Here is a 26,098-nt window from a genome sequence, read left to right as displayed (position 1 = left end):
TAATTAAGTGGATTCCGAAGAACTTGGTGCTCTCCAATCCTGAGCTAATAATGTGTAGTCATGGGTGGTCATCTCTGGTCCTCCTGAAGTCCACAAACATCTCCTTTATCTTCTCCATGTTGGGACTTTGATCGAGACGCACCACGTCACGAGATTTGCCTCCTCTTCTCTGTGGTGCGACTCATCGTTGTTGCTGATGAGGCCAACGACTGTCGAGTCATCTGCAAACTTGATGACTCTGTTGGAGCTGGATCTGTCATTGCAAAAGCATGAACAGGAGGGGGGCTGAGCACACAACCCTGAGGTGTGCCAGTGCTCAGTGTGACGGTAATCGATGTTCGGCTGATGACCTGGTCAGACTGTGGTCTTTCTATTAGGAAGTTACAGAGAGGGGTGTTGAGTCCCATCTTGTCAATACAATTGTTCCTAAACAATGAAACTGCATCAGCTGATGTTTTGGACTTAAATTTAGATTGTATTCCCAAGAGATCTAATTTCTATATGAATTGGCTTGTCTGAAACCAGATCCTTGAAACTCAGTAACTCTCAGATTTGATCTTCAGTCTATGCTAATTTCTGCTGAGGAGTGACAGAACTGCTTTTAATAGACAGGAAGGTATAATTTAGCATGGTTCCTGCTTCCTTTTACAACCCAATGGGACTTGTTGGAAATTATTTATATAGTGATCTATCCAGAGAATGGGACTGGCATTAAGTTGAATTGCAATCCAAGATACATTTCACTTGTCGGAAATGGATTCAGGTTTGGGAACTAGTATCCATTATAGTCATTAAGTGTTTGCCACAGAGCAGTGAACAATAAAACCTGGTCCACCTTATCATCGACACATGTGAATCAGAGACAAGGCCACTGCCTTCAGAAGAGGAGGTGGAAGATGGCAGAAGAAAACAGAAAAGGAAAGTTTAATCGTGAAATTTGAACAGTGAGTTAAACATTGTTGCCCTCCTTGTAAAATATTCAAAACATGCTTCATTTTGCTTTGCTTTCATTGACATTTACATCTGATTGTAATTGGAATTTATTTTATAGGTACATATTATAATAAACACGATGTGAGCGTTGCACATTAGGAACCATTCGTCCGATCAGATAAATATGCAAATATTCCTCTTGAGGATGTTCCAGTTTTGTAATATGAGAACAATGATGAAACGTTTGTATTTTTGTTTATAGTTTGAATGTATTAAAATCTTCAAAGCATTAAGGAAGAGTGAAATATGTTCACTTTCGGTGTTGCTGGCTTTTAACTGAAATGTAATCCAGTACACGACTATGTGCAATTAATAGGAAAAGCATAGCTCCTGTTTTTGTTGGCCGAGGCCTCTACCATGTAAAAAGGGAGACAAAATCATGATTTATCACAGAGGTTTGTGTCACCATTTTCCAGAATAATGGGTAATTTATGGACCTTTTGGGAATTGTATTCCTTAAGGTATTTATTTCACTATAAAATACCTCCTCTATTAAAAAAAATGCTTTTCAACTAAAGAATTGTGTCATACTGATAATGTGCAAGAAAGCCTCTTTGATCAGTTGTCAGCAATTATATGTGCATTATAACATAATGTCTATCAAAGAGTTCAAAAGAAGGAACCAAGAATGAATTAAGAGACTGTACAATGTTTATGTGTGTATGTATGTATGTATGTGTATGTATATATAGTATGTGTGTTATGTATGTGTATATATACACACACATATTGACACAGATAGACATACATACATATATATGTATGCACACACACACAATAATAATACACTGCACAATGTATATGTACAGATATATAGATATATATATATATATATACATAAAGCACTTTTGCCTAGAAACTAGAATTGTTGCTGACCACTTGAACCTCAAAGATATTAGCTGTAAGTTGTGAAAATACAATTCTGTACAATTACATCATTCATGAAATTTGACCCATTTCTTGAAGACACATGAGGATGCTTGGCTTTAGCATAGATTGATGTGATTTGTGAGTCAATATTTACTTGAAATATCTGCAGCTGAAATTCGGTTACATTTTTTTCAATTTGGGGAAACCAATACTTTGCCACTCAAAGGGATCCAGGTGTTCATAGCTCTCTATTCAGGTGGATGGGCTAATTAAAGGACTGCTTGTCCATTACATCTGCAGTCCGCTTCACTGAATTCTGGAGGCTGACTGGCTACTGAGGAGACTGCTGCAAGGTCGATCCTACAGAATGGAGAGTTCACATGATTTTTATTGCTAGATGTCCTGACCCTGAGTTTGTCATACATTAGCTGTTGCACATTGAAGGTTTCTTCATTGGTTTCTGCCTCCTTTCTGTGCTTTAACCAGTATGAAAAAATTCAATAGGTTCTCCTAAAGTCCTAGGATGGTCCCAGGAGAGTTATGATTTCAGTGTGTGCACCATTCCAGGGCATCATGCAGCAACCACCTTAGAGGATTCAGTACATTGTCATAATTTGATGCGTCCTTTACATATTTCCTATCATGAAGGCTGAGGCATTTCCCAAGATGTTCCAGTAAGTGGAGAGTGATCTTCACATGATGCATGTCAGCAAGGCAATAGTGTACCTTAGGACATTCTGTGGAAGGCTTTGAATTCATAGGTAGGTATCTTTTAGAAATTGGGGCAGATGAGTTTAAATAAATTAAAATTCTGGAGTAAGTCAGCAAGTCCCATTGCATCCACAGGAGGCAACGATATATGACCAACATTTCGGGCCCAAGACCTTTGTCATGAATATGACCAAAAAGCGGGCAGGTGCCTGAATAAAAGGGTAGGGGGGGGGAGGGAAGAACAGGCAGAAGGTGGAGCACAGGCCAATAAGCCATGGATGGAGAAGCAGGAGAGAGAAGCCAAGACTTGATCGAAGGAGGGAGGTGGCTCTGGGAATGCAGAGCTGGAAGGAAGGAAAGTGAGTGATAAGGGAAGGGGAGATAGGGAATGGAATCACAGGGATAGGGAAAGAGAGAGAGACACTGGGGTGGGGGGGGGTGGGTAGCTAATGGAAACCAGATAAGTTGATGCCATCTGGTTGGAGGGTGCCCAGACTGAATAGGAAATGTTTTTCTCCAACATGCGGGTAGTCTCAGCCTGTCAGAGCATGGACAAACATGTCAGCATTGGAACAGGGCATTAAGAAATGTGTTGTCATTGAGAGCCCGGATCGGGGGGCCGCCGCCGTCTACCCTTCGCCCGGACCGGGGCCGGGGCCGCTGCTGCTCTCCCTGTGCCCGGACTGGGGCAGGAGCAAGGGGGAGACGGCGGCCCCAGTCCGGGCACAGGGAGAGCAGCAGAGGCCCCGGCCCCGGTCCGGGCGAAGGGTAGACGGCGGCGGCCACGATACGGGCAGAAGCAAGGGGGAGACGGCGGCCCCGGCCTTGGTCGAGTGAGGCAGGCGGAGGCCCCGGTCCGGGCAGGGAGTGGGAGGCGGTGGCCCCAGTCCAGGAACAGGGTGAACTGCGACGGCCTCGGCCCCGGTCCGGGCAGTATGGACCGACCTAGGAGGGGAGGCAGACCCCTCCAGCCCGGGTAAGAAACCTGCATAGGAGAAGGCCACTCCGATATAAAACCTACGACCCAAGGACCTCGCTGCCACGTCCCAGCTTGCTTGGCCACGGCACACGAACCATGGGTGTAAAGGGTGGGGCCAGTACTGCGCGCACTGCACTCCACCTAAAAGCTCCTTTGCGCAGGCCCGAGGACAGGTCCACGTCCTCCCCCTCAACGTCCTCCCCCTCCACGTCCTCCCCCTCCACGTCCTCCCCCTCCACGTCCTCCCCCTCAAAAGATGCTCACAAACTCAAGCTAGCATGCTGGAACATCAGAACCATGCTAGACAAGACTGACAGCCACCGACCTGAACGTCGGTCTGCCCTCATTGCACATGAACTCCTCAGACTTGACATCGACATAGCCGCTCTCAGTGAAGTCCGCCTGGCAGATGTAGGCAGCCTCCAAGAACGCGGCGCGGGCTACACACTCTACTGGTCTGGCAAGCCTTCGGATGAATGACGCCTATCTGGTGTAGGCTTCATGGTCAAGAGCTTCATTGCCTCCAAACTCGAAAACCTTCCGACAGGCCTCTCGGACCGAATCATGTCCATGCGACTCCCACTTCAAAACAAGCGTCACATCACCCTCATCAGTGTCTATGCTCCAACCCTCCAGGCGGAACCAGCAGAAAAGAACAAGTTCTACACCGACCTGCGCAACCTCATCCAACGTACCCCTACAGCCGACAAGGTTGTCATCCTGGGCGACTTCAACGCTCGTGTCGGCAAAGACTCAGAAACCTGGCCAGGAATCCTGGGCAAGCATGGCGTCGGCAAGTGCAACGACAATGGGCGCCTCCTGTTGGAGCTCTGCGCAGAACAGCGGCTTGTCATTACAAACACCCTTTTTCAGCAGAGGGACAGCCTTAAGACCACCTGGATGCATCCCCGATCCAAACACTGGCACCTCCTGGACTACATCCTGGTGCGAGAAAGTGACAAACAAGATGTGCTCCACACCAGGGTCATGCCTAGCGCGGAATGCCACACTGACCACCGGCTGGTTCGCTGCAAGCTCAACCTTCACTTCAAGCCAAAGCCCAGGAACAATAAAGCCCCCAGAAAGAGGTTCAATGTTGGAAAACTGCAGTCAGACGAAGCGAGAGGAAACTTCCAGGCAAACCTCAAAGCAAAGCTCGACGTTGCAACCCGCCTCACGGACCCGTCCCCTGAAACCCTCTGGGATCAGTTGAAGACTACCATACTGCAATCCACTGAAGAGGTACTGGGCTTCTCCTCCAGGAAAAACAAGGACTGGTTTGACGAAAACAGCCAGGAAATCCAGGAGCTGCTGGCAAAGAAGCGAGCTGCCCACCAGGCTCACCTTACAAAGCCGTCCTGTCCAGAGAAGAAACATGCCTTCCGTCGCGCATGCAGCCATCTTCAGCGCAAACTCCGGGAGATCCAAAATGAGTGGTGGACTAGCCTCGCCAAACGAACACAGCTCAGCGCGGACATTGGCGACTTCAGGGGTTTCTACGAGGCTCTAAAGGCTGTGTACGGCCCCTCACCCCAAGTCCAAAGCCCGCTGCGCAGCTCAGACGGCAAAGTCCTCCTCAGCGACAAGATCTCCATCCTCAACCGATGGTCAGAACACTTCCAATCTCTTTTCAGTACCAACCGCTCAGTCCAAGATTCCGCCCTGCTCCAGCTCCCTCAACAGCCCCTAAGGCTAGAGCTGGATGAGGTTCCCACCCTGGATGAGACATATAAGGCAATCGAACAACTGAAAAGTGGCAAAGCAGCAGGTATGGATGGAATCCCCCCAGAAGTCTGGAAGGCTGGCGGCAAAACTCTGCATGCCAAACTGCATGAGTTTTTCAAGCTTTGTTGGGACCAAGGTAAACTGCCTCAGGATCTTCGTGATGCCACCATCATCACCCTGTACAAAAACAAAGGCGAGAAATCAGACTGCTCAAACTACAGGGGAATCACGTTGCTCTCCATTGCAGGCAAAATCTTCGCTAGGATTCTACTAAATAGAATAATACCTAGTGTCGCTGAGAATATTCTCCCAGAATCACAGTGCGGCTTTCGCGCAAACAGAGGAACCACTGACATGGTCTTTGCCCTCAGACAGCTCCAAGAAAAGTGCAGAGAACAAAACAAAGGACTCTACATCACCTTTGTTGACCTCACCAAAGCCTTCGACACCGTGAGCAGGAAAGGGCTTTGGCAAATACTAGAGCGCATCGGATGTCCCCCAAAGTTCCTCAACATGATTATCCAACTGCACGAAAACCAACAAGGTCGGGTCAGATACAGCAATGAGCTCTCTGAACCCTTCTCCATTAACAATGGCGTGAAGCAAGGCTGTGTTCTGGCACCAACCCTCTTTTCAATCTTCTTCAGCATGATGCTGAACCAAGCCATGAAAGACCCCAACAATGAAGACGCTGTTTACATCCGGTACCGCACGGATGGCAGTCTCTTCAATCTGAGGCGCCTGCAAGCTCACACCAAGACACAAGAGAAACTTGTCCGTGAACTACTCTTTGCAGATGATGCCGCTTTAGTTGCCCATTCAGAGCCAGCTCTTCAGCGCTTGACGTCCTGCTTTGCGGAAACTGCCAAAATGTTTGGCCTGGAAGTCAGCCTGAAGAAAACTGAGGTCCTCCATCAGCCAGCTCCCCACCATGACTACCAGCCCCCCCACATCTCCATCGGGCACACAAAACTCAAAACGGTCAACCAGTTTACCTATCTCGGCTGCACCATTTCATCAGATGCAAGGATCGACAATGAGATAGACAACAGACTCGCCAAGGCAAATAGCGCCTTTGGAAGACTACACAAAAGAGTCTGGAAAAACAACCAACTGAAAAACCTCACAAAGATAAGCGTATACAGAGCCGTTGTCATACCCACACTCCTGTTCGGCTCCGAATCATGGGTCCTCTACCGGCACCACCTACGGCTCCTAGAACGCTTCCACCAGCGTTGTCTCCGCTCCATCCTCAACATCCATTGGAGCGCTCACACCCCTAACGTCGAGGTACTCGAGATGGCAGAGGTCGACAGCATCGAGTCCACGCTGCTGAAGATCCAGCTGCGCTGGATGGGTCACGTCTCCAGAATGGAGGACCATCGCCTTCCCAAGATCGTATTATATGGCGAGCTCTCCACTGGCCACCGTGACAGAGGTGCACCAAAGAAAAGGTACAAGGACTGCCTAAAGAAATCTCTTGGTGCCTGCCACATTGACCACCGCCAGTGGGCTGATAACGCCTCAAACCGTGCATCTTGGCGCCTCACAGTTTTGCGGGCAGCAGCCTCCTTTGAAGAAGACCGCAGAGCCCACCTCACTGACAAAAGGCAAAGGAGGAAAAACCCAACACCCAACCCCAACCAACCAATTTTCCCTTGCAACCGCTGCAATCGTGTCTGCCTGTCCCGCATCGGACTGGTCAGCCACAAACGAGCCTGCAGCTGACGTGGACTTTTTACCCCCTCCATAAATCTTCGTCCGCGAAGCCAAGCCAAAGAAGTCATTTAGGGATCCCTGCTATTTCAGTGAATCGAGCAAAGGTGCTCAACTAACCGATTTCCCAGTCTGTGTCCAGTCTCTCCAATGTCGAGGAGAGCACAAAGGAGACACCGAATGCAGGAGATGGAGTTTAATCTTGACAAGAATGAGGTGATGCATTTTGGGAGGACCATTGCAAGAGGAAACTAGGAGGACCTTTTGGAATGTTGATGTGAGGAAGTGCAAGTCCTTAGTTCCCTGAAAATGCATCACAAGTGGACAGGGAGCTATAGATCTAAATCCCATGCTTTGCCTTCAGTCAAAGCACTGAGTATAAAAGTTGGCAGCTGTACACAACTTTAGAGTTGGACTGCATTTGGAGTATTGTATATAATTCTGGTCACCACAATTCAGAGAAGATGTGGAGGCTTTGGAGAGAGTGCAGACGAGATGCTCCAGTCCTGGATTACAGAATATTAATTATTTAGAATTTTTAACTCGCTTGGATTATTTTCTCTGGAGTATCAGATGCAGAGGGACGACCTGGTAGAAGTTTATAGATAGAATAGATTGTCGAAGAGTCTTTTGCACAAGGAAGATAAATTAAATGCTAGAGAGCATAGCTTATACATGAGAGGGGAAAAGTTTAAAGAAGACATGAAGGCAACTGTTTTACGCAAGTAGTCACAAGTACCTAGAATGTGTTGCCTGAAGAGGTAGTGGAAGCAGGTATGATAGCAATATTTCAGAAGCACTTTGGCAGATAAATGAACAGGCAGGGAAAGAGGGATGTGGGCTATTTGCAGGCAGGTGGGATTAATTTAGATCTGGTATCATGGTCAGTGCTGTCATGGTGGATGGAAGGGCCTGTTCCTATGATCTATGACTGTCAGCTGAATAACACCAGATATTACCATTGTGTTACTAAGTTATTCAACCACAATACAAGTTGAGGGAAATTTCTTGTTAGAGGTATCAGAAAGATAACTGACTTAGTACAACTTTTGGCAATGGTACAGCAATATTGTCACATCAAATATTGCAGCGTAATTGTGAAACCACGTAGAACAGACAGTCACAATCTAAACCTTTACCAGTTCAAAGAATGCGAGCCATGGAGACACAGCATACCCTCAGGTAAATGTCTACCTGAGTTTATTTCATGATATGATGGAAACCCAAAGAAGGAAATAACAAAAAAAAAGGCTGAAAAACTGCTTTAAGAATTTCATCACATTATTGTTTTCATTTGACTTTCCAAAAGTCTTCACTGATGGTTCAGACTGGGATGTCCCTGAAAGATAAGTTAAGGATGAGATCTCTGATATAATAAACAGCAGTAATTATAGGTAATGAGACCCTTCATGCTTTGGCAATGATAAAATCCTGAGAACCCAAATGAACCAATTATTTTCTCCACTTTTGCTTTTACCTGAGAGAGAGAGAGAGAGAGAGAGAATGAGCAGCATTATATTTATGGACCTAGTTCTAGAATCTTCAGGATTTCAGAAAAGGAGACCCAGGGCATCCATTATAGCCACAGTCACCTTCAAATCCTTTGGGCATCGGGTCCAGGGAACTTGTTGGTTTTCAGTTGTGTCCTTTCCTGCCTCTCTTCTGCCACTGCTATCTATTATCAAAATAGAGACCCCTAAGGAGCTTTCAGCAGGCTTCCATAAGTTATGTGGGTGGCTTGATTACATACTTCAGGTAACTCCATTACACTCTCCTACACCCAACCACAATGCAGTGCTCTAAGACTCAGCTTCTGTGCCAGTACAAACCATCGAAGGTTTGTAGCTGCAATAAAAGCTCAAACTGCTGTCATGTAAACTCAGCTCAGAGCTGCAGGTAGGTTCGTCCTCCTCAATACAATTGCCTTTCAGCAGCCTGGCACAGAAATGAAAAGGTAGGCAAAGGTACATGGAAGACGAACACTGAAGCAAGGGGAGAGCCTTCAATTTTATTATAGACACAAGACAGTGTTTCTCTAGATCATGATACATGCATAGACACAATATATAGCACATCATAATCACATACATACATGAAGATATATAAAATTAAAATAAATATATTTGAATATTTTGGAATAATTTTGTCATTTCGTTTATGAGAGCCTTTGGCGTGGTAGACCTGCAGTTTGTAGTATTCCTTACATTTAGCTGTATTTCTTGATTCTACATTTGTTTGGCACTATAGTGTCCTCTGTAACCATGTGCACCACCGTTTTTATCTGCGAGAGATGAGATTTGCACGTTGTTTTGCAGGATTTGATGTTGTAGCGTGTGGTGCAGTGAATAAAGCACAATAGGGGTTGTCCATGAGCTGAACTGTTTCATGAAATCTTCGCAGGAGGTTAAATAATTACAGTTGGCACGTTCTCACAGTCACCCAATCTCTGAAGTCATGCGCCTCCCAGAGTTCTTTGTGCCCCCCCCCCCACCCCCGAGAACTCTTGATCCTGTGGGGATCAATGGAGTGTCCCAGTTTGCCACAATGTGTACTTTAATGGTGAAAGTTAATGTTTGCTCTTATTTTGGCGTGATGGCCATTTAAAGTTAAGATGATCATCGTGGCATCTGAAGTGGAATTGGGAACTAGATTCATGTTTTGTTGTAGTGACTTATTCTGCATACTGCAGTAAAAATGTGATGGAGAAACTCAGCAGGTCAAACAGTGTACTTTATAAAGCAAAGATACAAGACCAGCGTTTCAGGCTTGAGCCCTTCATCAGGGAATGGAAAAACGTAGGCAGGTCCCCGAACAAAATGGTGGGGTAGGGGAGGGGGCAGGAGGAGGCACACAGTCCCACAGGCAGGAGATAAAAGGGAAGAAGGGCACACCAGCAAACAAGGGAAGGTGGAGGGGGGGGGGGTAGAGGCTCTGAATGAAGAAGGAAGGGGGTGGAGAGCTGGAGGAAAAAAACAGAGGGAAGGGGAAGAGAGGGAGAATGGGGAGTGGGCTAAGGGAAACCAGAGATGTCGATGTTAATGCCGTCCGGTTGGAGAGAGCCCAGGCTGAAAATTAGGTGTAGTTCCTCCAATTTACGGGTGGCTTTGGTTTGACAGAGCATGATGCCATGGACAGATATATCAGCGTGGTGGTGGGGTGGGGGGGGGGGGGGGAGGATCCTGAATTTAAATAGTTGACCACTGAGATCTGTCACTGATGCAGACAGTGAAGGTACCAGATAGGTGATTTCCCAGCCTGCATCCAGTCATATACTGGTTTTTACTTCAACCACAGTGTCTGCAGACCTTTGTGTTTTACTTCTGACTCTGCCAGGCCATCCACGGAGCAACAGCAACACTTGAGCAGGGTGGTACGGTTACGGTAGAAGACGGCATGGCTAGCATAGCAGTTAGCTCAGTACTATTACCCCGATGTAAACAAGTTTCGAATCTGGTGCTACCTATAAGAAGATAGTACATTCTCTCTGTGCCCACATAGGTTTCCTCTGGGGGTTTCAGTTTCCTCCCACCCTCCAAATATTGGTATATTTGGGTAACATAGGCTAATGGGCCAGAAAGGACTGTTACTGTGCTGTATCTCTAAATTAAAAATCGTATGAAGTTAAATATATATCTGGTTTCTGGTGGCAGCATAAAACTTTGCCTATAGGTTTCTAACTTGAGCTATGGTTACCCAGTGAAGTCCAAATCCAAACAAATTAAGGCATGTTAACCCCACGTACCTTGTCAGAAAGAACAATTATCAAAATAAATATTTGTTACAGTACCACTCCAATGATCAGAAATGATCTGGACTGGGCTTATTTCAGATAAACGACATTTTCTGAGAACTGGTCAGTTTTTAAAAACAGCCCAGTAGCAAATCACATGTAACAGTGTTTGAACAGAAACCAACAACAAGCATGAAATAATGTTTAATTCTCACCAAAAGAACAACCTAACTATAATAAGATAAATCCAACACCAAAAACTCAAAATTCTACTCAGAGGATTTTTCCAAAATTCCAATATTTTTTCAACCTGTGACATCAGTTCGGCTTTGAAAAAATGTTGGATAACTGTGCATTTTCTGATTGTTTTGGATATCATCGTTTATCCATCATTTTTCAAAGCTGTAATGACATTATTTCACCTCCAAAATTTTTCAGATAAATGAGGATTTCTGATTTTTCTGTAATCCTCAATTATATGAAAAAAAATTTTGTTGCCGAAAAGACATCACTTCTGGGACCAAAAAATGTCGGATAACTGAGGATTTCCAATAATCTGATTTTTGGATAAATGGAGTTGTACTGATTTTCTAATAATACTTTTAATCAGATGACAATATTGAATGACATAATTCTATTTTCTCGATCTTTCTGAATCCTTCCAACTCAGAGCAGAATTTTTTATTCCTCAATCAGTACATGTAGTTTCTAAATCCTTATCTAAATTCTTAGTTTGAGCCCATTTCCCCTTACCCCTATATTTTGGCACCTAATATTGCAGTTAAGTAAAAGGCATAACATTTGGCATCAGAGCATTTCCAATATGCCTTTTAATGATTATGCCAGCATTGGTGGCATTATAAATTGGGTGTTTTATTTGTGAACCCAGCATAGCTAATAACACCAGAAACATGCAGAGGAGATAGACTGTAAAGATGAAACACCAATAATGCTTTAACAAAATACAGGGGATTGTTGTGGACTTTGGGAAGAGGAGGCTGAGAGACCACATATCAATCTTTATTGGTGGGACAGCAGTAGTATTGCTTAGTCCCTTCAGGTTCCTAGGAATCCGCATAGTAAATATTCACAAGTTAAAGGAACAGAAGCAGACCACTAGGCCCATTCCATGACTACACTAAGCTGAATTTGTTCACACCTAGTTCCAATTCCCAGCCTTTTCCCCATATCCCTTGATACCCTTAATAATGAGGTACATCCATTTCCTGTTTAAATATTCCCAGTGATCTGGTCTCCACTGCTTTGTGCAGCATAAGTTCCACAGATCCATGACCCTCCTTCTCTCTGTTTTAATTGAACAACTCTAATTTTAAGACTAGGTCCCCTTGTCCTTGATTCACCCAAGGGTGCAGGTCAGTGGGATTCACCCAAGGGAAACATCTTATCCGCATTCACTCTGTCAAAACCTTTCAATATTTGAGATGTCTCTATGAGATCCCCCCTCATTCTCCTATACTCCAACGAATACAACCCAAATGCTGTCAAACATTCCCCATACACCAGCCCCTGCATTCCAGGAATCATCCTAGTAAATCTCCTCTGCACCCTCTCCAATAACATCACATCTTTTCTAAGATAGGGGGCCCAAAACTGCACACATTTCTCCAAATGAGGTCTCACCAGTGCCCCATAGAGCCTAATTGGCGCATTTCGTATGTGGTTCCGTTATTTAAAAAGGGTTCAAGGAGGAAGCCTGGCAACTATCGGCCTGTAAGTTTAACGTCTGTGGTAGGTAAATTAATGGAGAAAATTCTTAGAGATAGTACTTATAAATATCTGGATAGACAGGGTCTGATCAGGAGCACTCAACATGGATTTGTGGGAGGAAGGTCATGTTTGACCAATCTGATTGAATTTTTTGAAGAGGTGACTAGGAATGTGGATGAGGGTAGCGCAGTGGATGTTGTCTATATGGACTTCAGTAAGGCCTTCGATAAGGTACCACATGGAAGGTTAGTTAGGAAGGTGCAGTCTTTAGGTATAAATTTTAAGATAGTCAAATGGATTGAACATTGGCTGAAAGGGAGAGGCCAGAGAGTGGTAGTGGATAATTGTCTGTCAGGTTGGAGGCCGGTGACCAGTGGTGTGCCTCAAGGATCTGTATTGGGCCCATTGTTGTTCGTTATATACGTTAATGATCTAGATGATGGGGTGGTGAATTGGATTAGTAAATATGCAGACGATACTAATACTAAGATAGGTGGAATAGTGGATAATGAAGAAGGTTTTCAAGGATTGCAGAGGGATTTGGGCTGCTTAGAAAAGTGGGCTGAAAAATGGCAGATGGAATTTAATGCTGATAAGTGTGAGGTGCTTCATTTTGGTAAGAAGAATCAGAATAGGACATACGTGGTAAATGGGAGAGCATTGATGAATACAGAAGAGCAGAAAGATTTTGGAGTAACGGTACATCGCTCCCTGAAGGTAGAAACTCACGTGAATAGGGTGGTGAAGAAGGCTTTTAGTATGCTGGCCTTTATCAATCATTGCATGGAATATAGGAGTTGGGAGGTGATGTTGAGATTGTATAAGACGTTGGTGCGGCCTAATTTGGAGTTCTGTGTGCAGTTCTGGTCGCCTAATTATAGGAAGGATATAAACAGAGTGGAGAGAGTGCAGAGAAGGTTTACCAGAATGTTACCTGGGTTTAAGCATCTAGAGTATAGGGAGAGATTGGACAGATTAGGTCTTTATTCTTTGGAGCGTAGAAGGTTGAGAGGGGATTTGATAGAAGTATTTAAGATTATGAAAGGGATAGACAGAGTGGATGTGGATAGACTATTTCCGTTAAGAGGAGGAAAGATTAAAACAAGAGGACATGAGTTAAGAATTAAGGGGCAGAGGTTTAGAGGTAACATGAGGGGGAACTTCTTTATTCAGAGAGTGGTAGCCGTGTGGAATGATCTTCCGGGAGAAATAGTGGCGGCGGAGTCAATTGTATTATTTAAGAAAAGGTTGGACAGGTATATGGATGAGAAGAAGATGGAGGGTTATGGGCATTGTGCAGGGAGGTGGGACTAGAAAGGGGTGTTTGGTTTGGTGAGGACTAGAAGGGCCTAATGGCCTGTTTCCGTGCTGTAATTGTTATGTTAATGAATGCTAGCATAGCATTAGCCTTCTTCCTACCAATCCCACCTAGGCATTCACTTTTAGATGACTCTGCACAAGGACGCCCAGGTCTCTCTGCTCCTCTGAGGATTGAATTTTCACCCCATCTGGATAGTTCTCTGCTTCATCTGCCATATTTTTGCTCAGTCTCCCAAACTGTCTATATCCTTCTCTCTCATGAACTTCTGCGGGTGCACATGGGAAGCATTAGAGTTAGGGTTGCCTTATGACCTGGTTCAAAATGTTGAGTGTCCAGGAACACACAAGATTGCAGAAACCTAGCCAAATTCATCAATGGCTCTGACCTCCCATTGAAGATACTGCATGAAACGCTGCATCAAGGAGGCAGCCAGCAAAATAAAGGATCCCCATCATCCCATCATCACCTCTTCTCGCTGCTACTTTCAGGCACAACTTAGGTGCTCAAGTCAAGTACTTTGAGTTTTCTTCTCCAACAGTTATCAGGCTCTTGAACAACCCCATAATACCTTAACCCAAACCATAAACTACTTTGGAACCACCAAAAGATCTGCCCGTGCCATTTGAACATCACTTTTTTTCTGCATTAACTGCAACTGGGAATACTTGTTTATTTTATGTATTAGCGTGGCTGCAGCAAGTAATTCTTTTGATGAATTTCTATGTTATTCAGGCTCATACTGATAAACTGGACCGTACAGGAGCTTACCTTTCCAGTTGGTAAACCATTGAGCTTCTGAACATCCATTCACCAGACGAAAGGTCCCACTAATCCTGCTTAGTTGCTGATTGATTCTGCGTTATGTTTGTCATTTTCGAGAATTGAAAGCTCTTGAAGCATTTGTAGATCAAAGTCCTGATGCAACAAAGAGGAGCCAGAAATGCCAAATCTTTGTCTCTCCACTCTTTATAGCTCAAAAGGAGAAGCAGCTCTTCATCTGGAATTCAGAGAGAAACTTGGATGGTAACTCATTGTGCAATTTTTTCAAAATTGTGTGATCCAAAAGCAGGAAAGATAAAAAAAAATTAAAAACTTTCAGAATATCAGCTGTTTCACCACCTGCTTTTTACTCCAAAGTAATCTCATAATAAACAATAAAAAGGGTAAAGTTTGTCCTATTAAAAGAATATAGTCATCTCATTAATTTGTGCTTTACAATAGGAACTGGAACCTTTGAGAGCTATGACATTATATGTGAGTCGAACCGAGATGTACAGATGGGGAATATTTCAAGTCCCTGGTTTGTGATCAGTTAGCTGATCTCAGTAAGGGGTTCCTATTCTGAATTCTGCTCACGTAATGACAGGATGAGATTGGTTCTGATACTCTGCACAGTTGAGTAACCTGCCAACACTCACTGCCAGGCTTATACAGAAAGGATGATGACTGGGGTGAAGTACTTCAAAAGCAGTTGCCACCATCAGGTTAAAAAGGGCAACAGAAAAAAAAGTAAAAAGATATTTCTCCACCATCATTTCATTTATGCTATGTCAACATCAGCAGATACACTTAGATGATCAGCTGAGCAGAAGGGGAGCTTCAAACCTAATGAAATTGTTTGATCTTTCATTGCAGCTAACGCGGGGCTCAGACATCTGTGGTTCTTTGATGCCGTGTCGGTTTCAAGTGCTGGGATCCTCTGACCCACAAGAATTCCAAAGTTAGGCAGGATTCCTTCTCTATAGTAGATCCTGGAGGGGGCTATTGTCTCTGCAATTTATCTATTGTTCCTACCAATCAAATATTGACAATAATTGTATTAGAGAGAGCTTGTGTGGGCACTCCCAGGTACACGATGAATAGTCTTTTGGTGCTTTTCATCAGGAAGTTCAAAACATTCTGACCAAATTTTAAATCCTTTCAGGATCTTCAGTGTATAATTCTATGTCCTTCGAGCAACACCCTATCTCATTTGTCATATTAGCGGAATATCTCAGGTCAGGATCAAATAAACTAATACACACGGGGCTTCTCACCCAGCCACTGTTGTTCAAACAAAATCCTGTGGGACATGAAGAACTGGCTAACAGTTGGTAACAACGGGCAGCCTCCATCTCCCCCCTCCTTCTCATTTCCACTGGCTGTCTTCTCTCTACACTCTCAGACCTGAAGGAGACTCTTGATGTGAAATGTCGACCTCCCTCCACAAATTTTGCTGAGCCTCCAAGTTCTTTCACAAATTTAATTTTTTTAATCCAGATCCCAATCTATCTTATGGAGCTTTTGCCACACATCCACTGGATTCACAGAAAAGGTGTTTGGGGAAAAAAATATGTATTTTTCTGATTCCATGACTTATTTGTTTCACATCATGAAAATATATTTCAAAAACATATAAGTTTGGTAACTATCAATTATAAACTTTATCTTCAGTGGGCTGCCATCATTTCTAGCTTCACAAGATGCTGAGGAGACAATTTAGTTATTTTAATTTAAACCTTTATTCTGTCAGCTCCTTCCAATGAACCATCAAAAAGTTTCAGAGACTATTACTACATCAACCAGAAGTCCATTAAACATATTCCCCTGTGAAGAATTTACTTTTTTTTTTGCTGATTTGAACCTATTCTTTTCTGTCCAGTAGTTTTCTGGATATATTTTTACCAAACATTAACTATTCTTCAGCAACTATTTTTCAAGTGTTGCTACAGTAGGCTTGCTTGAAAACCAAACAGCTCACCTACAGGGTGGTTGGAAATTAAGGTGTGTTGTTTTTGCCAATTTCAGATTTGGCATAAATTGAAAGGAGCTCTGTTATTGTCAAAACAGCATGGAGCAGGCCCATTGATAACATTCTGGACTAGTCCCATTTGCCTGAATTTGGTTCATATCCTTCTAAGCCTTTCTGATCCATATATCTGCCCAAATGCCATTTGAACATTGTAATTATACCTGATTCTACAGACTTCTCCGGCAACTCATTAAAAGTTGCCCCTCAGGTCCCTCCTAAACCTCCCCCCTCTTAACTTAAACATGCCCCCTCTAGTTTTAGAGTTTTCTATCCTGGGAATTCGACTGTGAGCATTCACTTTATTCACACCTTGATGCCTGGATGCTTTCCATTTGTTGTAAATTTAGACATACAGTACGTAACAGGCCATTTCAGCCCACAAGTCTGTGCCACCCAATTTACCGACAATCCCCAGTACGTTTTGAAGGATGGGAGGAAACCAGAGCCCCCAGGTAAAACCCACATAGACAGGGGGCAAATGTAGAAACTCCTGACAGCCAGCGTGGGATTGGAACCCCAGTCCTGATTGCTGGCACTGTAAAGGTATTGCACTAACCGCCACACCAACTGTGCCACCTAAAAGACAATATCTTTAAACTTGGTTCCTGATCAAGTCATGCTCATGCGATATTGAGTATAGGAGTTGGGGTGTTAAGGAAAATTTGTGCAAGACATTGGTGAGGCCAAATTTGGAGTAATGTGTGCGGTTTTGGCCACCTAACCTCTGGAAAGATATCAATAAGATGGAAAGATATCAATAAGATTGAAAGAGTGCAGAGAAGGTTTACTTGGATATTGCTGGGACATCAGGAACTGAGTGATAAGGAAAGGTTAAATAGGTTAGGACTTTTTTCGCTGGAGCATAGAAGAAAGAGGGGAGAATGAGGGGCATAGACAGGAGTAAATGCAAGTAGGCTTTTTCCACTGAGGTTAGGTGAAATACAAACCAGAGGACATGGGTTAAGGGTGGAAAGGGGAAAAGGTTAGGGGGAACTTCTTCACACAGAGAGTATTGGGAGTGTGGAAGAAAATGGTGAATGCGGATTCAATTTTAACATTTAAGAAAAATTTGGACAGGTACATGGATGCGAGGTGTATAGAGGGCTATAGACTGGGTGCAGGTCAGTGGGATTTGTTCAGCACAGGCTCGAAGGGTCTGTAATGTTCCATGGTTCCCATAACCTCATTTTGTCTTGTCACTAGTTCCTTGTTTCATACAGGCACCATTGAAACTGCATAATTTTCGAACAAGATACACAGACACGAACAGAATATTGGCTTACATAAATGTTTCCTGTGATATTGCATATTTTATGTATTTATCTCATATTTATAGGCAAAATATCAATGTAATATATTACCAAACAATTAAAGAATGTATTAATCATTAGTATAGCAGTTGAAAGAATTTATTATAAAAATAAGTTTATAATCATTATTCTAGACTATAATTGCAACTAACTCTTATTATGGGGTATGGAAGGAAGAACATCTGGTCTTGACAGAGTGAAATAGTTTTCTTCCTTTTTTCTGTTTCTCAACATAATTTGAGCACAGGTGTCTGACTTGCCAGTTTCTTTTCAAGAGGAAATTATACTCTTGAGCTTACTGCAGGGGTCATTGTGCTGTGGATCATAGGGCTTAAATAACACTCCAATTTTAGCTGACAAAATAAGGCAAGTCCATTTGTCTCAAACTCTGCTTTAAGATGGAATATGTGGTTGCTCTGGAACACTAATTGCCCGCTATGGTTTTAACATGGCAAGTCTGATCACGGCTGATTGTTAGGAGGTGAGAATGGGAATTTTAACCAAAGTTTTTGTTCCTGCTCTGGTGTTCTCACTTTTGTAAGAATTTTTCTGTAATGTTTGGTAATTCACTCATGTGTAGTGGTGCTTCAGTAAATCACCTTCCCAACCCACCCACCGTCGGCACTTGCTACTCTTTGTGCAGCATGGGCGTGCTGAGTTTCTGAAGCAGTGCATGCGGTCAGTGGGAAGAGCAGGGGCAAGGGCCTGTTCTCAGAGGAAATGAGTGGTGTTGAAGCACGGAATGGGGTTCAGTGATAGTGATTCCACTTGGAATGAAAGCTCGAAGAGGGAGAGAGAAAGAGGGGTGGGAGGGCTTTGGGAAAGAGAATGGAAACTCAGTGAAATGGATGGAGAATGAGAATGGAGACAGAACCCGGCTGAAAGGATGAAAGGGAAACAAGAAGGAAAGAAGTTTGAGGAAAGAATGATGATTGGAAAAATGCAAGCTTGGAAAGAGAATGAATGGTCAGGGAAGGCTGCAGGGAATGGGACTCGAGAACAGAAATGAAAACTGGGAAATGAGGGAAAAGAGAACAAAGCACAAAATTCTGCTGATGCCGTGAAATGAAGTAAAAACACCAGGCTGGAGAAACTCAGCAGGCCAGACTACGTACTTTATATAGCAAAGATATAATCAATGATTCAGGCTTGAGCCCTTCTTCAAGGTATGAGCAAGGTGTAGACAGGCACCTGAATAAAATGGTGAGGGAAGTGGCATGGGGAGGAGCCCAGGTGCACAGACAAGAGGTAATATGTGGATAAGGCAGGAAGGGCACAGTAGCAAACAGGGGGAGGGGGGATCGGTGGCTCCATGAAGGGAGAGGGAAGAGGGTGGAAAGGAGATAGAGAGATAGGGTGGAGAGGGAGAACAAGGAGTATTTGACAGAGAGGTTGATGTTAATGCCATCTGATTGGAGAGGGGCCAGAAGGAATATTAGATGCTCCTCCAATTTACAGGTGGCCTTGGTTTGGCAGTGCATGAGGCCATGGACAGACATGTCCGTGCAGGAATGGAACGCAGAATTGAAATGGTTGGCCACTGGGAGATCCCTTTCAGTGATGTGGATAGAGTGAAGTGATCTCTGGGTCTAGTCTCTCTGATGTAGAGAAGGCCACAGTGGATGCACCAGATGCAGTAGATCACTCTTGTGGATACACAAGTGTTACTTCACTTGGAAGGACTGTCTGGGTCCTTGAATGGTGGTGAAAGGGATGAGGTGTGGGTGCAAAGTGTGGCACTTCCAGTGGACACAGAGGAAGGTACTAAGGGGTGATTAGTAGGAAAGGATGAGTGAATGAAGGAGTCACAGAGGGAGTGGTCCTTATGGAATGTGGAAAGGGGAAGATGGTGAGATCATATTGTAGGTGACGAAAATGTGTTGGATGCAGAGGTTGGCGGGATGGTGGGTGAGGACATGGGGAATCCTGTTTGTGTTGTGTCCAGGGCAGGGGTGGCCAAACTGTGGTTTGTGTGGCTCATGGATATACATTGGCTGGAGGAGAAACCGACACTCCTGAAGCAACCTGGGACGTTCCAAATCCCTCCGGCCAAACCAGGGGTTCCCAGGACAATCACAGCCCAGCTGTGTGACAAGGAGAGGGAAGAGGGAGTGGGTACTGGAGGAACAGCCCCTGAGAGGAGTAGAGTGAACAGTGCATGCCAAAAATGGGTTCTCCTTACTTGAGCCAGGCCACGTCACAGCAGAGTGCCACCAAAGTTGGGTGTGTGGTCGAAGGGTCAGCCAAAGCTGAGGGTCTCTTCAGGGAGAAGCTGCAGAGGTCAGGAAGCCAGGGCTGACCAGGAGAGCTCCAATGAGGCATGGCCCACCCCGAGGTATGGTGTCAGTCCAGGCACTCTAGCAGGGAGGAAACAAGATGATGGAGGCAGGGAGGAGAGAGTGGAGGGTCTCCTTCATGTGGATTTCATTTGGGCACCAAGCAAAGAGAGAGCTGGAGCTGGCAGCAGCATTAAAGGACCTGCCAGTTGCCACAGATAAGCTGTGGCCCCGCTGGATGGAGAGTCAGCACCAGGCATTGCAGAGGTTAGACCACTCCATACCCCAGCCTCTGATCCCAGCGGCCACTCCCCCATCCCGCTAGTGACCGGGAAGAGGGGAGCGGAGGGTGGGATGAGGAGGAGCAGAGCTGCGTGCCCCTTGACCTCACTTGCCGCAAGAGGCAGCTTTGCATCTGGTTGCTTCCTGCATCATGAGCTCAGGTATGGATGCTACAATGGTGCAGGTATCTGCAGAGACCAGTGGCAGTAGTATTCCCAAAGAGAACACATCAGAGACAGGAGGAGACCACCATCCGGCCCGATGAGCATGCTCCCACATTCAGTGAGATCATAGCTGATCTGGATGTGGATCTAGCTCTGCCTTTCTCCCAGAACCCTTAAATCTATTACGATACAAAAATCTACCTTCCTGTGGTGACAGAGTTTTTGGGAGATAAATTGGGAAATGTTTGTTAGAGTAGGTTACCTACAAACACTTTAAAACAGATCTTATTTAAAATATTGGAGCTCTGCCCCATGCTAGACATATTGGCTCCACAGCTTTTGCAAGAGCTTTGAAGAGCGCTCAAGAGACTTCACTAATGGATTGTTATTTACAAAAGGAAACAGATGAAAGATCTTGTTAGAGCTGTAGATTGTCTGGAGATGTGGTTTTGCAAGCAGAGAGAGTAAAACAGGCTTTCTCTCAGAGAGAGAGAGAGATATCACTTCTACAGAATTACAGTCAGTAATAGCAGTTGGAACTGGAACAGAACAAACCTGATCAAAGGCCTTGTGGTTCATGCAAGAGGAGCGGACTGGCTGTCTAATGTTTCATTTGGAATAAGAGAATCAAAAAGGCACTTTGTGATGACCTGAAAGAAAGAGGTTATCATCTGGAGAACCCTGAGGGGGCAAGTTTCATCAGCAAATCACTGGAGTGGCTGATTAAAAAGGAATTAGTTGTGGATGTCCTGGAACAACAAATATCTCTCTGAAAACCGACAAGAACCTTCCTGAGCAGTAATCATTTACCTTTCAAGCACCAAAGCCTGGTGAACTTTATAAATGTTAAATTCTGTGCACAGTATAAGAATTGCCTGTAACCAGTGAACTTCGAGGAATGAGAAGTGAGATTGGACTGCGAATCAAATAACTTTTCTGAACTTGCATACACATTACATACACGTGCGCTTAGAATTAGAAAGGGGTTAAGTTAGGTTAGTTAAGTCAATGGTGATAAGTTAAAGTTTGATTCTATTTTCATGTTTAAAGATAATTAAAAGCAACTTTTGTTTACGTAACCATTTATCTTGGTGAATATCTATTGCTGCTGGGTATTGGGGTCCTCTGGGCTCGTAACACTGTATTTTAAATATATTTAATGAGGCAGCTGCGACTGCTTCCTTGGGCAGAGATTTCCATAGAAAACCCGTCAGGGTTTTGAAAATATTTTGTGTGTACTGTGTATGTCTACTTTTTGATTATTGAAACTAATACAAATCAGCAGTTTAAAAACTACCGTACATACAGAATAAATATTATTGCACATGTATTTCTTTAAAAATAGTAATAAAATGTTCACGTAGGAGTAAAAGCGAGCATATAATATTTTTTCATGTCTTGCGGCTCTCCAACATCTGAAGTTTATGCGGCTCTTACATTAAGCATATTTGGCAACCCCTGATCTATTATAAGCCATTAGTGACTTTTAGCATTTTAGAGACCTTCAGCAAGGTTAACATGGAAGCCCTGAGCCAAGCCTGCCTCTGCTCCTTCAGCAATGTTATTTTACAGAACCCCAACTACTCAGATCACTTTTCTGTTTTGAAACTCGGCAGATTTGTTTCACTGCAAGTTTTCATGTAAGCAGCATGGTCAATAACAGTATATTTGAAACCATAAGAAGCTTCCAATTGCAAGAGGTGGAGTAAAGCGGATGAACTATGATTGATGGCCCACTGACATTCCATTGACTTTAATGGAACAGAAAAGTAGGGCTGGATGTCAGGGAATATGGATTGCAGCCAATTTAATATCACACTTTTATACACATACTGAATATCCCCATGGTTTATATAAGATTATATAAACTAGGCTTGTATTCCCTGCAATATGCAAAATTGCCCTTCTTTGCAACATATAAACACTAAAATTCACATGCAGTTAACACCAAATGTTTCTGCAGTGAGGCTTCTTTCAGAAGGGGTGCCCATAAGAGTGAAAAAGCAGGCAAAAGAGAGCTCTGAGCTACAGGGACCAGGACGATGCAATCTTCTCATCATCTAGAGCAGCTGATTGCAGTAAAGAAAAATAGAGCCAATAAATGATAAAGTCAAATTCATGACTGTCCAGAGAAGGTTCATCATTGATGGGTCCCATTTACAAGTGACCTCCACATCCACGGGTTTTATGGGATCCTCGAGGTGACACTGTCTAAAGAACACCAGAAACTAGGAGGGTGAAAGACTACCAACCGCCATCTTGACAACTTTTTACTGGAGTGCAATTGAGAAGGTCCTGTCCAGCTGCAATAATGTAGGGGACGGTAGCTGCAAAGCATCAGACCAGAAGTCATTGCAGAGGATCGTCAAAACAGCAGAGAAATTCACTGGGGTCTCCCTTTTCTCTGTTGATGACAATCACCAGAAGTGTTGCTTAAATAGGGCTCAAAGAATATGAAAGATCCTTTCCATCCAGCACATAGTATCTTTTTTGTATTATTTTATTTATCATTTTAAATATATTTTACAATCATACCAAATGCAAAACATCAAGAGAACCCCTTCCTCCCCCCCTCCACACCCTCCCCTCTATATGAGTCCTATTAAACAGAGAAAGAAAAAGAGCATCCCATTATCAGTGCGTACAGTGGAGACATGATAATCCCACAGTGTTCAAATCTTTACAGGGTTCTATTGACCAGCCAAGAGCAATTGTAACTCTATATTGGCACCAGTGAGGTACCTCTGTGCTCTAAATAAGGCTGCCAGATTTTTAGGAAGGTGTTATATCCCTTCCTGAGATTGTTTGTGACCTTTTTAAGTAGGATGCAGCTGTTCATCTCTGAAGACCACCTATCCATGAGTAGATGGGAGTCAGATTTCTTTGTTTCTGTTATGCACTTCCTGGCCATACAGAAGGCAATTTCTGTGAATTTAATTTGAGAATTAGTTAGTGATCGACCAACTGTGATAAAATTCCACAGAAGACAAAGCTCTAGGACTACTGGGAAGGTGACTTCTGAGATCTTGGTTAGGGTATCACAGAGGTCATATCAGAAGGGCATTACCTTCATACAAAGCTAGGTAGAATGCCATTGCAGAGGATCATCCTCTTTCATTACAATCCTCCAGATGTGGTATCCCCTTAAGGTACCAAGCTTCCAAATTTTTATTGTTCAAATTTGGAATTTTTATTGTTCAGATTATGTTTGACCAATCTGATTGAATTTTTTGAAGAGGTGACTAGGAATGTGGATGAGGGTAGCGCAGTGGATGTTGTCTATATGGACTTCAGTCAGGCCTTCGATAAGGTACCACATGGAAGGTTAGTTAGGAAGGTGCAGTCTTTAGGTATAAATTTTAAGATAGTCAAATGGATTGAACATTGGCTGAAAGGGAGAGGCCAGAGAGTGGTAGTGGATAATTGTCTGTCAGGTTGGAGGCCGGTGACCAGTGGTGTGCCTCAAGGATCTGTATTGGGCCCATTGTTGTTCGTTATATACATTAATGATCTAGATGATGGGGTGGTGAATTGGATTAGTAAATATGCAGACGATACTAAGATAGGTGGAATAGTGGATAATGAAGAAGGTTTTCAAGGATTGCAGAGGGATTTGGGCTGCTTAGAAAAGTGGGCTGAAAAATGGCAGATGGAATTTAATGCTGATAAGTGTGAGGTGCTTCATTTTGGTAAGAAGAATCAGAATAGGACATATGTGGTAAATGGGAGAGCATTGAGGAATACAGAAGAGCAGAAAGATTTTGGAGTAACGGTACATCGTTCCCTGAAGGTAGAAACTCACGTGAATAGGGTGGTGAAGAAGGCTTTTAGTATGCTGGCCTTTATCAATCATTGCATGGAATATAGGAGTTGGGAGGTGATGTTGAGATTGTATAAGACGTTGGTGCGGCCTAATTTGGAGTTCTGTGTGCAGTTCTGGTCGCCTAATTATAGGAAGGATATAAACAGAGTGGAGAGAGTGCAGAGAAGGTTTACCAGAATGTTACCTGGGTTTAAGCATCTAGAGTATAGGGAGAGATTGGACAGATTAGGTCTTTATTCTTTGGAGTGTAGAAGGTTGAGAGGGGATTTGATAGAAGTATTTAAGATTATGAAAGGGATAGACAGAGTGGATGTGGATAGACTATTTCCGTTAAGAGGAGGAAAGATTAAAACAAGTGGACATGAGTTAAGAATTAAGGGGCAGAGGTTTAGAGGTAACATGAGGGGGAACTTCTTTACTCAGAAAGTGGTAGCCGTGTGGAATGATCTTCCGGGAGAAATAGTGGCGGCGGAGTCAATTGTATTATTTAAGAAAAGGTTGGACAGGTATATGGATGAGAAGAAGATGGAGGGTTATGGGCATTGTGCAGGGAGGTGGGACTAGAAAGGGGTGTTTGGTTTGGTGCGGACTAGAAGGGCCTAATGGCCTGTTTCCGTGCTGTAATTGTTATGTTATATATATGTTAAAGTCATGGGTATAAATTCATTCTGCACTCAGTATCTTTGACCCATTACCATCAAGCAACATCAAAATCAGGATTGCCTGCTGGAAATAGCTTCTTCTTGCAATCTGTGAGATTGATGAACAGTGCCCTATTCCTGAGTAAACCATCCCAAAATATTTATATGTATTTAAGTTACATCTGTGTAGCAACTGTGTGAATGAGAAAATGATAAGACGTAGTCACGCGCGCAGTTTTCAAAAACTGCAGGTGACAATTGTAGTAAATGGCTTTTACTGAAGTCGAAGTTCAGTAAAAGCCATTTACTCCAATTGTCACCTGCAGTTTTTGAAAACTGCGCGCGTTCTAAATGACGTCATCGTGTTGTAACATCATGACTTCACACGAAACCTCCCAAGCTGGTTCAATTAAGCCTCCAGTGAGCTGTTACATGACACGCCCCCCTTATCCCAGAACCGGTGATAAAAGGCTAAAACTCTGGTGCTGTTACTATCCACTGCTCTTGGGCAGTCGTCCATACCTTTGCATCGGGGGGGGGGGGGGGGGGGAGTGTCGTGGCAAGGGCTGATCAAGGTCAAGATGAGCGGGCTTCAGTCAGTCAATCGTAAACGTCTCTGGATGCCCCCCAATGTCCAGTACACAACCTGTACGATTGTTTTATAGCACACTGAAGGGGCCCTCATACGGCCTCTGTAAGGGTGGCCCGTGTGCACCTCTATACACAAACACAAACTCACAGTCCCAGAGTTCCTTTGGGATGAAGGGTGTAATTGTTCCATTCCTTGACTTCAGTCGGTGGCACCTCCTGTCCGCGTGTTGCGGACGCTAACACCCCAAGTACAATGAGTGGTGGTCCAGAAACCAACTCGGCCATTGAGGATTTGAGATCCTCCTTGGATGTCGTTCTTATTCCCAGGAGGATCCAGGGACAGGTCATCAGCCACCATATTACTCTTCCCGGAGACATGTTTAATCCTGGTTGAAAACTCAGAATCATAAGATAGGTGGTGTTGCTAGCGGGCTGACCATGGATCTG

General features: G+C 43.9%; 2 protein-coding genes across 3 annotated transcripts in view; one reads left to right on the top strand and one right to left on the bottom strand.

The window, feature by feature from the left end:
• prdm6 (PR domain containing 6) overlaps window positions 1–26,098 on the top strand; it is a 282,501-nt gene that overhangs the window by 48,088 nt on the left and 208,315 nt on the right. The gene's annotated exons all lie outside the window — the stretch shown is intronic.
• ppic (peptidylprolyl isomerase C) overlaps window positions 1–26,098 on the bottom strand; it is a 186,368-nt gene that overhangs the window by 93,578 nt on the left and 66,692 nt on the right. For both annotated transcript variants that reach the window (XM_069893519.1, XM_069893510.1), the window contains one exon: window positions 14,542–14,770. The gene's annotated coding sequence lies outside the window, so the exon portion shown is untranslated. The remainder of the gene's footprint in view (window positions 1–14,541; window positions 14,771–26,098) is intronic.

The sequence above is a fragment of the Narcine bancroftii genome, chromosome 1 (genome assembly GCF_036971445.1).
Source record: "Narcine bancroftii isolate sNarBan1 chromosome 1, sNarBan1.hap1, whole genome shotgun sequence".
Lineage (NCBI taxonomy): Eukaryota > Metazoa > Chordata > Chondrichthyes > Torpediniformes > Narcinidae > Narcine > Narcine bancroftii.
The sequence above is the reverse complement of the archived record's forward strand: the minus strand, read 5'-3'. Positions and strand labels throughout refer to the sequence as shown.